This window comes from Cyprinodon variegatus, unplaced genomic scaffold, assembly GCF_000732505.1.
Source record: "Cyprinodon variegatus isolate N-32 unplaced genomic scaffold, C_variegatus-1.0 Scaffold227, whole genome shotgun sequence".
In the NCBI taxonomy this organism is placed as follows: Eukaryota; Metazoa; Chordata; class Actinopteri; order Cyprinodontiformes; family Cyprinodontidae; genus Cyprinodon; species Cyprinodon variegatus.
In genome coordinates this window covers 256,508-273,146 of record NW_015150680.1, presented here as the reverse complement: position 1 = coordinate 273,146, position 16,639 = coordinate 256,508, and the positions used below count along the sequence as shown (strand labels likewise).

Genomic DNA, 16,639 nt, shown 5'->3' with positions numbered 1-16,639 from the left:
GAATTCTGAGATTAAAGTCATGATTCTGATTTTTTTTCTCATATTACACTGAAATGAAATGTAAAAATCAGTTAACTTTTTTTTTATTTTTTCAGTGGCCCTAATTGTCTTCCGTAGTTATGAGACACTAGAATGATGTCTAACTTGGGCGGTTGTAGTTACACATTAGTTAGATTAAAGTCAGAATTCTGAGATTAAATTCAGAATTATGAGAAAAATGTCAGAATTATGAGATTAAAGTTAGAATTCTGAGATTAAAGTCAGAATTTTGACTTTTTTCTCATATTATACAGAAATAAAATTTAAAAATCAGTTAACTTTTTTTTTTTTAATGGCTCTAATCCTCTTCCAGGGTTATGAGAGAGACACTAGAAAGATGTATAACTTTGGCGGTTGTAGTTACACACTAGTTAGATTAAAGTCAGAATTCTGAGGTTAAAGTCAGAATTCTGAGATTAAATTCAGAATTATGATTAAAAAAAATCAGAATTCTGAGATTAAAGTCAGAAGTCTTATTTTTTCTTATATTATACTGAAATAAAATTTAAAAAATCAGTTAACTTTTTTTTATTTTTTCAGTGGCCCTAATCCTCTTCGGTACATACAGTAACGTCCACTCAGGACTAGAAGATTTTTAAGTAAATGCTTTACACCTTGACTGAGTTTATTTTAATTATATGATCATGGTATTGCTTCTTTTACTTTTGATTACAGTTTCTGGTACCATCCGCAGCTCTGAGGAGAAAATAGTTCCCTATTGATAATAATTGGTGTATTAGCCCTAAATTGAGGGCTTTAGATGAGAGGAGGGGACAGGATGAAAACATCTCCGCCCTGTTAGCCATCTTCGTCACACTGACTGCTTCCCTCTGACAGACGGACTCAGAGCTCAGTACCGCCTGGGGGCTGAACGTACGCTCTTTATTAACACACACACAAAAAGAAACATATTTTAATTCAAAAAGGTCTGTCGGGTCGAAGCGAAAACAACCTTCCACCGAGCAGAGTAAATGAAGAAGATGCGGAAAACGTCGGAAAAGCAGCTTATTGAAGGAGCTGTCGACGGTTGAAGGTTTGTAGCTTTGCTAGCTAATCCGGAGCTGACTGCTGGACTTCAAGCTGAACCGAGTTCACTTCTGGAAACTCACAGCGGCAAATAACCCGGTAAGAGTCTGCTTATTACCATCTATCTGCTAACGACAACTAACTAGCCTCTCGGGTTAGGTTTAAAGATGCAGTCTGGCCGTTGCTGATTTATCTCTATGTCCTTAGGTGAGTTAAAATGCAAGCTAATAAACTAGATATGCTTTCAGAGAGATGGGGGATAAAAAAAACAACCCTATAAGGTTCAAAATGAGATTTAAGTTTCTATTTGAGTTGTTTAAGATGATAAGCCCATTTCCAGGGTACAAACTGATCCATATGATTCAATGTTTGCTTATAGTTTGTGAATTTCTGTGATAATATGTGTTTACTATAGTATTTTTGATATATGAGCCTGTCAAAACAAATCAAATGATGCTTCCTGGTTATGAATTTAAGTTTCTGTTTTTGTGTTTTTTGATTTACCGTTTGTTTAATGCTGCTTGCTTGGCCAGTTCACTCTTAAAAAACTGTTTTTAATCTTTAGATCTTTTGTTGAATAAAGGATACATACATGCACATATTCATGTTAAGCAGCTGAGGAACTTTTAAAGCTAAAATGCTGCAGTAAATTGTAAGTTTTCTTAAATGTAACGGTAACATTTTCATTTTGTTTTAAATATTTGCATGAGGTTTGGTTATTTTTCTGTGAAAAAGCAACATGCCCATGCATGATAACATTTTTGCCACATTGCTAGACAGTTTTTCTTGTATGACACATGCATGCATAACTGCACTGGCAATAACTGTTTTGGCGACATGATCTGATCATGAGGAAATTAGTCTGCTATCCTGCAGGAGACAAATTTTTTTAATTTCCTTATTTGTTAGTTTCCAAATTTAAAGTCTAATTTGCATGCATCACTGACTGCATCTTCTTTTATGCCCTTTTAATGCTGTTTGAAATTCCCAAATGATTCGTAATAATGTGGCAGAAGGAAAGCAGGAAAGTTACTCTTTTTAATATACGATTTATTATTATTGAATACATATTGTATTAAAAAATGTATACTCAGTGCATTACACATATTCATTGTTTAACCTTTTAAAATCAACTTAAGCACATGTCATTTGACTTTTTGCTAGAGATTAATTTTCACTGCAATGGACACGCTGCTCTTAACCCTCACATGTTGAAAGGTTAAGTTAGACTTTGCTTCAAAGCATTTGAAAAGGACCAATAGAGGGCTTTGGATAGATACATTCCAGATTAACCAAGGTAAGAATAATGGCAAGCTATTAAACAGGCGTGGAACAACTCACCAACCTAAGCGTACTAGATTATCTGTAAAACACGGAGGAGGCACTGTGATGCTTGGCTGTGCTTTGCTGCCAGAATCCAGTTAAATGAAGTCACATTGAATTGGGCAGCATTCCATAATACAGATGAACAATAATTGATTATATATAACCAAAGTATGATGGGATTATTTTTTGTTTAGCGAAGGAGTAAAAAATTATTGAACTGCAAAGTCAGACACTTAATCTTAACAAGTGAAGCATGAAGTTCACTTGTTTAAGAACCAAACTTCGGCAGAAAGCCCCTCAGACAAACAGCAACTGAAACCCGCCGCAGTAAAGACCCTGCAAAGCAATCAAAAAGAGGAATTTAGGCTTTCTCTGCCAGCAAAAGATTTATTATTATTATTATTTTAAGTATAATATAAGTTCTAAAATGAAGTGATTGTGTTAAAACATTTTTCTCACATTTTTATTTCATCCTTTTTTCCTCCTATTGAATTTAAGCTTAAAGTCAGCACTTCAACTAAATTTAAGTAATTTCCTTCACAATTCATTATGTAAATATGCAGAGATATTAAACCAAGATTAAAAGGAGTTTCTTCCATCATAATATTTATTTACCTGCCTGTAAGATTAACGTATATATGTATTATGGCTGCACAATATTATAATGTTTTAATATGTGATTAAAGAAAATGTTGATACATACCTATCTTGCGATAAGTAAACCATGTTCATGTCTTTTGGATTTGCATTTAGGCAAACAGAGTCCCCAAAATGTAGTTCAGCTACTGGTAAAAAAAAAAAAAAAAAAAATTGCATGTCAGAATGTTGCTGTTTAGACATTGAAACGACTCAATTGTTGGTTCTTCACCTCTAGAATTGTCCAGCTAGAAGTGTTACATCTAGAAGTTAGAATGGAAGCTGGATCCCAGTTTGTTGTTTTGATAATTCTAATACCCTAGAATGCTAAGCATGGAAGTTGGAATGACTTAGCATTAGTCTGTTTTAAAGCTACAGTGTGTAATAATTACAGGGATATATAGTCAGAAATGTAATATATTATACATAACTATGTTATTTATCATCATCTACGAGCTCAGCCTCTTAACCTTAATATTTGCGTTGCCTTAGAATTTGTTATTTATAATTACATAGGAGCGGGTCTCGCAGCCATGGAGGCAGACATCTTTGCGCTACGGCAGTGCAGAGCCAACAAACTAGCGATTGCGAGATCGCCCATTACGCTCGAAAGTAACTACGGCAAGTTGAGAGAGATGAACTGAGACGGTACTGAACAATAGATGGCAGTATATACTATCTGTAAAATTATCTATGTAAACAAACCTCATCACTTGAGAAGGTAGGTGATGTGGACATCGTGGAAGACATTTTGTCCCATAACGCTCGCCGTACTGTTGGGGGGGAGAGACGGTGGGGGGGAGATGTTCATGTTGCTGCGGTCTGCAGTCTGGACGTTAGATGTCGCTGAAAATTACACACTGTAGCTTTAAGTATAGCTTCAAAACAGAGAACTGCAGCACACTTCTACTCATTCTTGCGCTGGTCCTAGACAAGGTTTTAAAAAAAACTTTTTTCCCCTTATGTGGAGCTCCCACTGGTGTCTGAGTTGAGCTGGATACTGGTTACTCCTGAGTATCCACTAAATCCATCTTGAATATAACACTTTGATTGTTTGCTAGGTCAGACCTGTTCAACATGGGCACTCCAAAAGAGCGCAGGAAGTTTATACCTGGAGTAAATTTAGGAAAATGGGGCATAGGCTTATAGATACATTGGCGATGAACTATTGAGGTGTCAGTTTGCTCATCAAACAATGTTTTAGTCGTGAAGGGAAAAATAAAATGGCTGTTTTAAAGCAGTTCTAAAAACTTTCAGTTTTGGGTTCATTTGGCTCCTCCCATTGGACAAAAGCTGTAGTGTTTGTCTGAAGGAAGACCACATTTCCCATGTGTACCAGTGCATAGCGTGTCAAACTCCTGATGTCCCGGTCGCCTGCGGTTGCATTGAACTACATTTCTGTTTCCAGTGGCTTTGTGGAAGATGAGTACTGTAATGTTGGCAATGAATTTAATTGTGGAGAATCAATTTAATACAGAGATGTTGAAAATAACAGATGTTTAACTTTGGTTTTGTACCATATTCCTGCATCGATCCCCACCTGACTTGTCAGCAACTGATATGCTGACAAGCCTGAACCAGATAAACATAATAATATGTTTGATCATTTGACAGTAAACTCACGTATAGATCCCAGCAGGAAGGTGCCTTATTTCCTGAATATCAACTCTGCACAAATATACTTTCTTACTTTCTTATGAAAGTTAAATATTTTATAAAGCAGTCTGCACATTTGTAGATGTTTTGCATTGCAGAGTTACTGCCCCCCTTCTCAAAGTTGCTTAGTGCTGGTGAAAGCGGCACAGATGCCCTTGGGACATGACAGCAGTGTGATTGTTCTAGAAAAAAGTTTAAGAAGGTTGAAAAGTTACTTAGTGTTGGTTAATTGGGTCCTAGTTATAAAACAGAGCAGTTAATTTAGTTAACCATTTGGGCTGGTTAAAAAACAAACCGACAGCATGAAATCACTGACTAGCATGTAGAGAAAGTTTGTTCTGCTGTGCTGTTTACCCTATTTACACTACCCTTGAAAAACCGTGCCCAGACCGGTCCGAGCTCAGTAACTGAGATAACTTATTGTGTGTAAATGGAACGCAAACTGAACTGAACCGAGCTAGACAAAACCGGACCGCGCTAACTGTAGACCAGTTCCAGAGGTGGGCTCGGCTCGGTTTTTCCCTGGCTCGGTTCTCTGATACCAAGAGCGCATGAGCAGAACCCGTCATCTCCGTCTGGCTGCACATCACAATTCACACTCCAATCCAGTAGTTGGCGGTAATGCCCCTCCGGAAGTTGCTTGCCAACCAACATAAAACAGAAGAAGAAGAACAACTATAAACATCCACGAAAGTTTGCCGTCTTCGCCTGACCCTCCGCAAACACAGAAGTACAGCAATAATAATCAAGCATAACTTTCTAAATGTGATGGGCGCCGCCATTTTAATTTGCTTGATTCCCTTCTTCTTCGTCTTCTTCTTCTTGTGTTTTATGGCGGTTGGCAAACAACTTTTGGTGCATTACTGCCACAAACTGCTTGATTTCCTCCTTCAATACTGGCAGTAATACCGCAGATCATCACTAGGAGGCGAGGAGTCGAGGAACTGAGATAGCGTGATGTGTAAACGGTCGTCAAAACCAAGCTCGGCCTGGTTAACTGATCCGAGCTCGTAACGGTCTCGGCATGGATCGGTTTTTCAAGGGTAGTGTAAATGGGGTAGTTCACTCTGCTACAATCCTTCATACCGAGTATGTATGGGTGATGATGGAAAGGAAAATGTACTTTGAACAGGGAGGAACCTGAAGCTGTTTTATAGAGAGGTGAAGCAGAGTTTGGACATATGGCTTTGGTCAGCAACAACAGCAATTCTCCATAACTAGAGAGTTGTAAGAAAAAGCATTAGAGTGAGGAAAAAGGTAGGTTTCTCCTACAGTAGCTTTTAAAGTGAACACTGAAATGTGTTGAACATGAGGAGTTTCAGGCTGTGCATTAGGAAGGAAATCATCTCTGCTGTTTTATTATTTTTGATTGCAGAACACAATCCAGCATGTGTTTTTGAATTAAAATATTTTTAGCATATTTCTTTGTGTCCGTTTTTATTTGCATAGGAGCTATTTGCAGATAAAGACTTCATAGCAATAAACTTTTTTGTCATACTTGAAGTTAATTCTGCAAAAGCCCCATATCCCCTTTGTATTTTATATGAAAGAGTTAAGAGAAATCTGAAACAGCTTTCAATAACAACTCTGGTTTTCTAATAAAATACCAGACAGTTCTAAACCATTGAAACAAACTGAGTCACATTGCTGAACAATGATCTTATTTTATTGGAATTATGTCTTTTTCTATAGATGATTAATTTTAGAAGTCAGTGTACTTATTTCTCTTCAGAACAAGCCGTTTCCAGTTCAGATGTACCAAGGATTTCTCTTTATTCTGGCTTTGAGTGTTGAAGCTTTTGAAGTTTGCACTGTTTGAATTTCTCTTGACAAATAACAGTAATATGGTCTCCTATTCTGACTGTATATCTGGTTAGAGGAGCCTCTGGAAGGATATGCATAGTAAGTTTACATTTGTCACATCAAGAAATGCTAGTTATTGTTAAAAAACCATAACTTCATATTGTTTTTTTCTCTCTGATCTAATGTCTAACTTGTACGTAGGCAGGGTTGATTCATCTGCTGGAGCGTCTTTAGATTTTATTTAGGGTTTTACTGGAAGAAAGTAAGCAGTGACACAGACATGTTTTAGGGGAAAGTACATTGTTAGAGCATCTCAAGTCATGTGTATCAGTTTTATTCAGGTCAGAAGAGCAAAGTGCTCTGTCAGCCAACATAATTACAGAAAAAGGAGCTGGCTGGTTTGAAATAGAACAAAAAGAAACGACAAAGCGAGAATTTTTTTTTTTTTATGCCACTGTTTCACTTGAATGATGTACAGTTATCGACAGATAGGTCTGGACTTTTTAAAGCCTTATTCGTTCAGGTTAAGCAGCTTATCCTTCCAAAAGTGAATGAAAAGTTCATACTAAATTATTTGACAGGCAATTCACTAAAGCTTACAATATTCCTTTTTTTTTAAAGGTCAGTAATGGATTTTAACAAAAGCTGCTTTTCCATTAGGGTTTTCTGAATGCTGTGAAATAAAACTATAGGCAGTATTATGTGAAAACAAGTCATGACACGTGCAGAGAAAGGAAACTCCTGCAGACCCATTCTACCTTCATGACAATCTGTGGTTAGTTCTTCTTTGCATGATGTAAGCGGAAGTTTTTAGAGGATGACTCTTAGGGTGTTTATTTCACTAAATGCCAAGTTGAAGCTATAGGGATACAAAGCTCCCCATTCTGATCAGCACTTCTCTCATACAAATTTTTTAAAATGTAGTGCCATTTTGACAATATAAACAAAAACAAAACAAATTAATTCAAGATAAAACTCAAGAAATAAAAAAAAAAAATAATTATTCTTATTTATAATCTTATGAAACAATTATTTGAATAGGTTATTTAACGGAATCAGCATTTTTTGACATTGTTTAATCTCTAAAATGTCGTTTGATAAGTAACTAAAGCTTTTTACCCATTTAGAGAGTAGAGAATACTCTTAAATTATATACAATTTTCATGCTTACATATATCAGGAAAAGGCCCAGCATACACTGGGCAATGTTTAAAATGTTTAGGACAGGAGTTTTCCCATTGTGGCCCCAGAGCAACAATGGGAAAAATGGGAACAGTGGGTTCTGTTTGGCTCTTGAATCCATTATAAAACTGGCACAAATGTTGCGTACCAGCAGATGGTAACACTTGATTCAGATAAATACTTTTTGAATGTTTTAAATTAAGAGTCTCAGAAAGAGTTTCACACTAAACAGTCTTAAAAGTGAAATGTCTGTTTCCTCGCAAAGTGCCTGGCTTTTATTAACCCCATGTTTTGTCTTTCATTTTAATTTAGTAGTAAAAAGGACCGCACACATTATTTTCCACAAAAGCAGACCTAGGCACACCATGTTATTTTTTTCTTTCATTAATGCCTGATATTTTTTATTTATAAAGTAGGGGAAGTTAAGAATCTATTAAAGCAACAACTTTTTGGACACAGAGGCAGACTTACTGACACTTCAAAGGGTGTTGTCTCTATAACGCTTTGTTTCACAACAAACAAACAAACTTTTCTCTCTTGACAGAGTGACTCATCCGTCATTTTACAAGCTGTTTACTAATTGCAAAAATATACACCTAAAGTGACATATAATTTCCTGGAAAATAAAAGCAGGACTACTTTATTCAAAGGAACAAAAATATGGGTTGTGGCTTTGTTTCATCTTCTTAGTTATCTTTTTTTTGCGTGATGATCTGTTAATGAGTGATGGGAGAATGGAGCGGGAGATTGATAGGCGGGTCGGTGCGCTGCTGCTATAACGCGGATGCTGCACTGGTCTGTCGTGGTGAAGAGAGAGAGATAAGTGAAAAGGCAAAGCTTTTGATTAACCGGTCACTCTATGTCCCTACCCTCTCCTATGGTCATGAAATCTGGATCATGGTCGAAACAACAAGATGCTGAATACAAGCGGCCGAAATGAGTTTTCCCCCCAGGGTTGCTGGAATCTCCCTTAGGGATAAGGTGATGACCTCAGTCATTCGGGAGCGGCTCGGAGTAGTTCTCCACATCGAAAGGAGTCGGCTTTCAGATGTCCCCTGGACGTCTCCCAGGGAGGACCCAGGACGCCATGGAGGGACTATGCCTCTGCTCGAATTCATTTGCTGGGTCTTTCAAGGACCCGGTCTACCTGGACTGGATCCTTTGAAGTCCTTAAAAAATAATGAGACTGGAAGAGTTTTATCTGTGAATTCAAAAAGGATTATCCTTAGGTGGTTTTTAACGCCGTACGCCCTGTCGCCTAGCAACCGTGACAGTTGACACACAAAGCAGGAAAAGATTTTTATTTTTGTTATTGTAAAGTGAACAGAGACTTCACTCGTGTGAATTCAGAGTTGAATAAAGGTGACAACCACCAGGAGCATAAACAAATAAAATCCAATGTAAGGATATAAACCTTAGTCAGTAAAATAACATGCTGCTGTCATTTTGCACATCTCTGATGTTGCTGCTATTTTCAAATATCCATCACTGTAAAAATGTCCATAGCTGAATATTGGTTATTTATTCTCCAGGTGCACAGGATTATATTGTTAAAACACTTTACAGTACAGTATTTTATTGTTTATATTTTAACTCTTCCCTATTATGTCATACATTTTTTTAATGTCCACACTTGTTTGACCATTTTTAATAGACTTTCTGCTGCTGTAAATTTCCCCATTGTGGGACAATAAGGAGATTTTCTATTCTATTCTATTTAAGGGATAGAAAGATATAAGTAAATCTAAACAGTGTATGTATAAAAAATCTATGTGCAAAATATCTTATATTCAACAACAAAAAATACTTAGTTAAGCAAATTGTGCAATATAGCATTAAAAAATAAAAATCCTATCAGATTTATAGTCCCCACTCTGCAGATATATTAGAATCTGTCCTTAAAATTACAGCCAAACCAATTTACACAGTAACAGATAAAAACCTTTAAATAAACCAAGCATTACCGCCACATATCTGACTCAATAACCATTAAAAAAAACTATTGTCATTCATTTCAGATAGAACTATTCATATACACTCACCGGCCACTTTATTAGGTACCCCATGCTAGTAACGGGTTGGACCCCCTTTTGCCTTCAGAACTGCCTCAATTCTTCGTGGCATAGATTCAGCAAGGTGCTGGAAGCATTCCTCAGGGAGTTTGGTCCATATTGACATGATGGCATCACACAGTTGCCGCAGATTTGTCGGCTGCACATCCATGATGCGAATCTCCCGTTCCACCACATCCCAAAGATGCTCTATTGGATTGAGATCTGGTGACTGTGGAGGCCATTTGAGTACAGTGAACTCATTGTCATCTTCAAGAAACCAGTCTGAGATGATTCCAGCTTTATGACATGGCGCATTATCCTGCTGAAAGTAGCCATCAGAAGTTGGGTACATTGTGGTCATAAAGGGATGGACATGGTCAGCAACAATACTCAGGTAGGCTGTGGCGTTGCAACGATGCTCAATTGGTACCAAGGGGCCCAAAGAGTGCCAAGAAAATATTCCCCACACCATGACACCACCACCACCAGCCTGAACCGTTGATACAAGGCAGGATGGATCCATGCTTTCATGTTGTAGACGCCAAATTCTGACCCTACCATCCGAATGTCGCAGCAGAAATCGAGACTCATCAGACCAGGCAAAGTTTTTCCAATCTTCTATTGTCCAATTTCGATGAGCTTGTGCAAATTGTAGCCTCAGTTTCCTGTTCTTACCTGAAAGGAGTGGCACCCTGTGTGGTCTTCTGCTGCTGTAGCCCATCTGCCTCAAAGTTCGACGTACTGTGCGTTCAGAGATGCTCTTCTGCCGACCTTGGTTGTAACGGGTGGTTATTTGAGTCACTGTTGCCCTTCTATCAGCTCAAACCAGTCTGGCCATTCTCCTCTGACCTCTGGCATCAACAAGGCATTTCCGCCCACAGAACTGCCGCTCACTGGATGTTTTTTCTCTCTCGGACCATTCTCTGTAAACCCTAGAGATGGTTGTGTGTGAAAATCCCAGTAGATCAGCAGTTTCTGAAATACTCAGACCAGCCCTTCTGGCACCAACAATCATGCCACGTTCAAAGTCACTCAAATCACCTTTCTTCCCCATACTAATGCTCGGTTTGAACTGCAGGACATTGTCTTGACCATGTCTAAATGCCTAAATGCACTGAGTTGCCACCATGTGATTGGCTGCTTAGAAATTAAGTGTTAACGAGCAGTTGGACAAGTGTACCTAATAAAGTGGCCAGTGAGTGTACATGTATTATATTAAACTGAACTTCCAATATTCACCACTGTTCAGCACCAAGTACCATTTCCCCTGATCAGGGAGCAGCTGACTTGCTTGGTCTCGCAATGAATCCTGGGATATCCAAGGATAGCGAAGATACTTCGGACCCATACGTCAAATCGGGCAAAAAGAAGGACGCATTTGTAGGCCACATAACAAACCTGGAGGAGGTTCCTGAGTAGAAGGAAGTCTGATATTCTCTGATGAGATTGCTGCTGGACCTGGATGTAGTGGAAGACGACGAGTACGAGGCGAGTATGGGTTTAGAACGCTTCAAATTGTGACAGCAACCTGCAAGAGAAACCCAGTATATCTTGAGACAATGCATGATCAAGAGAAAAACTATCTGAACATTACTGGCTTAGATTTTGAGCTAAAATGGCATCTTGTGGTTTCATCTACCTGTGAGCCAGTTTATTTCAAGAATTTTGAGGTTTGGTTTGAAGAGACTGTTCTTATAGGCAACAACAATCTCTGCCATTGTTTTGAAACAAGAGATCAATGTGCAGAAACTATCTTCATTCCCAATGATTATAGAAGTAATTTTTAAACACTGGGGGCCTGTTTCCTTTTTTATTGGCCTATTGGAACCTTGGAGTATTTGCCATCATAAATTTAATCACTAAATGAACTCTTCAAAGAGAAATCCAATTGCTCTTCTCAGGAAAATGAGAATCAATTATCATTGGTTCATTAAGCAGGATAATGATCTGAAATATAAAGTCAAAGAAATTGTTCACCAGATGATAGTTTTAAACTCAAACCCTAAAGAAAGCCTTCAGGGTGAGCTGAAAAAAAAAAAGCACGAGACTCAGGAGACATTATTTAGAGAGATAACATTCACAAAGTGACCATGCAAAGAGGAATAGTATGCTTCTGTATGCTCCAAAGATTTGCAACATATCGGAGGAAGACCATCTACTCTTCTGTTAGCAAAAGGGAGCTGTGCGTATTATTAAAGGATAAGTCCTGTCATATTTAGAATTCAAATTTCTGAAAGTACTTAAAATATGAAATTACGACATACTGTTCAGTAAATGATAACTGTTTTTAATTAAAAGTAATTTAATTTGAATATGCTTTACTGGAGACATCCATGTTTGTCAACGAACACTACTGCCACCTACTGGTTTGTGAGGTCACGGTGCGGTATCGGCTGTTCATCAAGTCCCAGTGCTTTATCTGTTGTTTGTTACAACGCGCTATTATCCAAGTCATCTTGAGACATTAGTCTTCAAAATGTTGGGTACATATGGCAAGTTATTTCTCTGCCCAGACGTTTGATGGCAAAATCCTCCCTCTTCAAGTTGGCAATCCAATGACGAACCCGTCCGTGGTGGATCATGAATCGGAAAGGTGAAATAACTAATTTTTTTCTCTTTTACCCGATTTATTACAACATCAAAATGCCATGCATGTGGGCATTGTCAGTTTAACTATAGCGCTTGTGAATTTCAATGGTGAAGTCCTCTCAAAGTCTTGAATAATTGTTGTTGTCCTAGGCCTACCGCACCGTGATGTCACTGCCGGAAGATGTCATAAGTGAGGTGTTACTATATTTGAGCAAAAATGTCCGGCCCAAACTTTTTTAGTTTTTCACTGATTAACGCTAAATTCATTAAATCACCACAAATGTATTAGTTTTAGGTATAAATAATTATCCATTGATTATTCCTTACTGACCAGACTTTTCCTTCAATCGCAGAGGGGTCAATTATTAGGGCGCTGGTGGGTTTGATAAAAAGCAGTACACCTTGGTTTATCACATCGTTAAGCTTTGCGACATTGGGGGGTTGATAATTTTGAAATATATATTATTTCCTGCATTTTGAGGTGGAATGCAGCTTACTTTTTCTCCTTATTACAACACTAGTTTTGTTCTGATTATGGTAAGTATGTGTGCTTGACTAGAGGTGGAAATTTCATAAGGAAGACATGAGATTATTTTAAGGTACAACATCATGTTACATAGGTTAATTCAAACAATCAGAAAGTGTAATGCTACGTTCACAACGCACAGGCTTTGAGCATCAAAAAAGCTGTTTGCTGCTTGATTTTTGACGCTTGTACATATTAAGGTCAGAGACGGTAAGATCATCTCAAGTAAAGTGTGTCCAGATGCTTCTAATGCGTTTGCTGCTCCTTTGTTTAATGGCAGAGAGCAGATTTTCTATACTTGCTGTGAACAGGGGGTAAAAAAGTAGTTTTAATATGTTTTTAAGTGCGAAAGTTCACCTCAAAATATCGTCAGTGCAGTCAGTTGATCAAGACTATGATCCTGTCTTAAAATATTATTTCACGGTCAGATGCACGCAGACCTCCTCATCCCGGCGGTGCGCTGTCACTGGGAATCCAGCAGCAGCTGCCTCAGGCCCAGTTGCCTCTTGGGGTTTTTCAGCTACTGCTCGTGGTGGCTAGAAATAGATGTTAGTGTTTTTAAGCTGTGTAGTACAAACTGCAGGCATCAGAATAAAAAAAGCAAACATATTTTTGCTGTACGGTTTCAACATTTTAAGTTAATTTAGGCTTTAAGAAACAGTTTCAGTGGAGTTATCATGGTGCTCTGCAGTGCTGTTCGTCTCCCTGCCATTTCCTAGATCAGCTTCTCTGATTGGTTGATGTGGTGCATCGATCAGCAATATTTAAATTTTCCCAACTCCAGCATCTGCTGCTTGTAAGATTTTGAACATTTGAGTGAAGTGTCCTGGGGAAATGTACCAAAGCTGTACATTCTAAAAAGATGGGGTACAATTTTTTATATTTTTAATAAAAAGCTTACAATGGTCGCCCGTAGGCAACGCTACCTAAAAGTCTGTAAGTAACTAAAATGAAAGGTGGAACATTGTCATTGAGTTAAAGAATGTCCATTTTAGTAATAGCTTTTAATGCCTGGATTAATTTAAATTGGTATAGTTTTTTTTTACAATATGTATGAGTTAGTCTAAAAACACTTAACAGAGGGGTAGGGCTGCGGTCTCAACTTCCAAGGCATGTGTAACCCTGTCTTGAAAACAATTTCTAAGAATTAAACCTTTTCACCAAGATTCAGATCCAAGTAGAGCACCCAGGCCAAACAAAACAGTCCAACTGATTTGAATCTGGCTTGGAACGTGCCTTGGAGAATGGGTCTCTGTGGGCTTAAAAGCAACAGCACTCCAACTACTGGATGCTTCATTGCGAGCTGCCAGAATTGACCAACACTCCTGGATGGTGTCAGAACAACTGAGCAGTCTGGTTGCCTCAGATTGAGGTGTGCTATGAGGTCAAGAATTAGCTAAGGCAAGTTTTATTAGAATTTCGGAATAATCCTAGCCTAACATTTTTATTCCCCATGTGATAAACGAGAAATCCACAACATCCATCATTTCAATTTTCTATCACGCTTATCACAAGCTGGGTTGTGAGGGGTGCTCGTGCCTAACTCGAGAGGCTGTCCACCCTGGGCAGGTCGCCAGTCCATCGCAGGGCAACACGGACACACCTAAGGAGAATTTAAGAAGTCAATTCACCTAACAGCAATGTTTTTAGACCTCCATAACACTATGCAGAAAAGTACCTTACAGATGTTTTTGATAAGAAATATTTTGGAGTTTTCATGACACATGTCTGTACTAATAATCTATTGAAGGCCTAGCTTTTGGCATAGCTACAATCCAGGCTTGTGTAAGCAGGTCAAATTTAATGTCAGTGTCATGAAGGCTGATAATGATTATCTTTTGTGAAATATGGATACCTTCACATCAGATGTAGGTTTATTTTCCAGTATAAATGGCTGGCTTGTATACACGGAACTGGAAATGGTTTGCAAATGAAAAGCTGCAGCACTCTGATAGTGTCTGAAATACTCCTTTCTCCTATATAGTTGTTTTATGTTAGGAGCAGAGTTTAATGGGGGAATTTCTTTGTTGTTGGTCTTTTTGGATGTCTGTCACTTCACACTCTATTAAGAGATAACACTGACTTGGCTCTAAACTTAGAAAACATTTCACTCTATTCCAATTTTGGTTGCATATAAAACATGTCATCAATAGCTGTCTGCTTAATGATGTTTGGTCACAGAAAGTCTCGTCCGTGTCCTGCCACAGCCTCAATTATAACCAAACTGCTCAAACTATGTGCAATTATATATTTATGTAAATTTAATGACGAACTGTTGATTTTTTTGCTTTTTTACACAACTCTGTCAACTTATCTAATGTAAACTGTTGACAGGATTCACCACAAAAGCTTGATGGGACTCATCATATAATGTTAAAGGTTATTTTCTTCTTTTTTTTCTTACCATATAAAAGTCTATAAAATGCTGCGTTCTAAGAACTAGTGCACCTAGAAGACAGTTAAGGAGCCCCTGTTTTGAGATCACCCTGATTCTGGTTTAAAAAAAATATCAAAGAATATGTATCTAGCTTTTATCTGACATTTTACTTAATGGGAAACAAATATATATATATATATATATATATATATAAAAAGATATATAAAAAAAGATTTTAAATGTGTTGATGATATTATAGCCTAAAGCAAGTGAATGTTTTTCAGATGTGTTTAATGTTTCATCTGCTGATCGAAAAACAAAACAAAACACTGGAATGTTAATACATTCTTGAACTTGTAAACATGCTACGACAAAACCTTTTGTTTAAGCAAAGAAAGTTAGCTGTATAATTAAGCACATTATGAACAGCATCCTTAAAGGCATCAAGTTTTTCTTCTGTTCAGGTTTGAGTTTCCATCTTGTTTGATGGCAAAAAAATAGTATTTCAGATTCAGCAGATAGCACTTTTCTGAACCATGTGTTTATCTAATGTGTGTGTGGTTGCTTATCAGAAAATGACTTGGTATGACTAGACGGTAACATGACTTGGTAAACAGGAGTTTTTATTTAGAATTCTCAGGCTAAGAAATTAAACTCGGTCACATGGATACCACAGTTTAAAGCTACACACTGTTTACCTTCACAATATGAATGTTTGTCTGTGTGGGCCAGCAGCTTTGTGTTACAAATGTATTTTAATGGCAACCAGAATCATTTCATTATCATGTTGAAGACATTTGATTTATCATAAAATGTGGATGTGTCTTGCATTAATCATATTCATTTGTTTTTAAGGAACGTGAAGCTGTGTGTACTAGAATTTCACATGTGGCCCCTGCAGTTTTCTACTTTTTAAATCCTTGACAAACAGCCCATCTTGCTTTGTAAGTTGGACTAGCACAGTTTTTTCTAGATGGAGACCAACTAAATACCATGACCTTCTCTGTAGCGTACGGGGCATAAACTCTTTTACTCTCCCCTCCTGCTGATTCCTCCACTAACTTTTTTTTTTTTTTTTTTTTTTCCTTTTTTTTTTTTTTTTACATCTATCCTTAAAGGGGGTTCTCCCTTTTGGAGGTTTAATGGGGGAAAAAATAGCTGGCTAGGCTTATGTGTTATTTAAATATTTACCATTATTCCATTTTTGTTTGCAATATGTTTTGTCTTTACTAAGTCTCTTGAGAAATCTTGGCATTCTGGACAGAGTAGATGTGCACTGTCAGCAGCTTTTCACAATGGACACCAGAACCTTATAAGTTTTGATTTGATTTATTTTCAGAGATGTCTACAGGTTTTAAAGTAATTATTTTAGCATCAGAGGCCTCATTTACTAAAGATTACTCAGCCTTGATACTGAAAGTTTGC

The 16,639-nt window shown here is 37.6% G+C and overlaps 1 protein-coding gene across 1 annotated transcript in view; it reads left to right on the top strand.

Annotated features, from left to right (window-relative positions):
• Positions 1-866: 866 nt before the first annotated feature.
• jak2 (Janus kinase 2) overlaps positions 867-16,639 on the top strand; it is a 51,405-nt gene continuing 35,632 nt past the window's right edge. The window contains exon 1 of the mRNA XM_015381036.1: positions 867-1,164. The gene's annotated coding sequence lies outside the window, so the exon portion shown is untranslated. The remainder of the gene's footprint in view (positions 1,165-16,639) is intronic.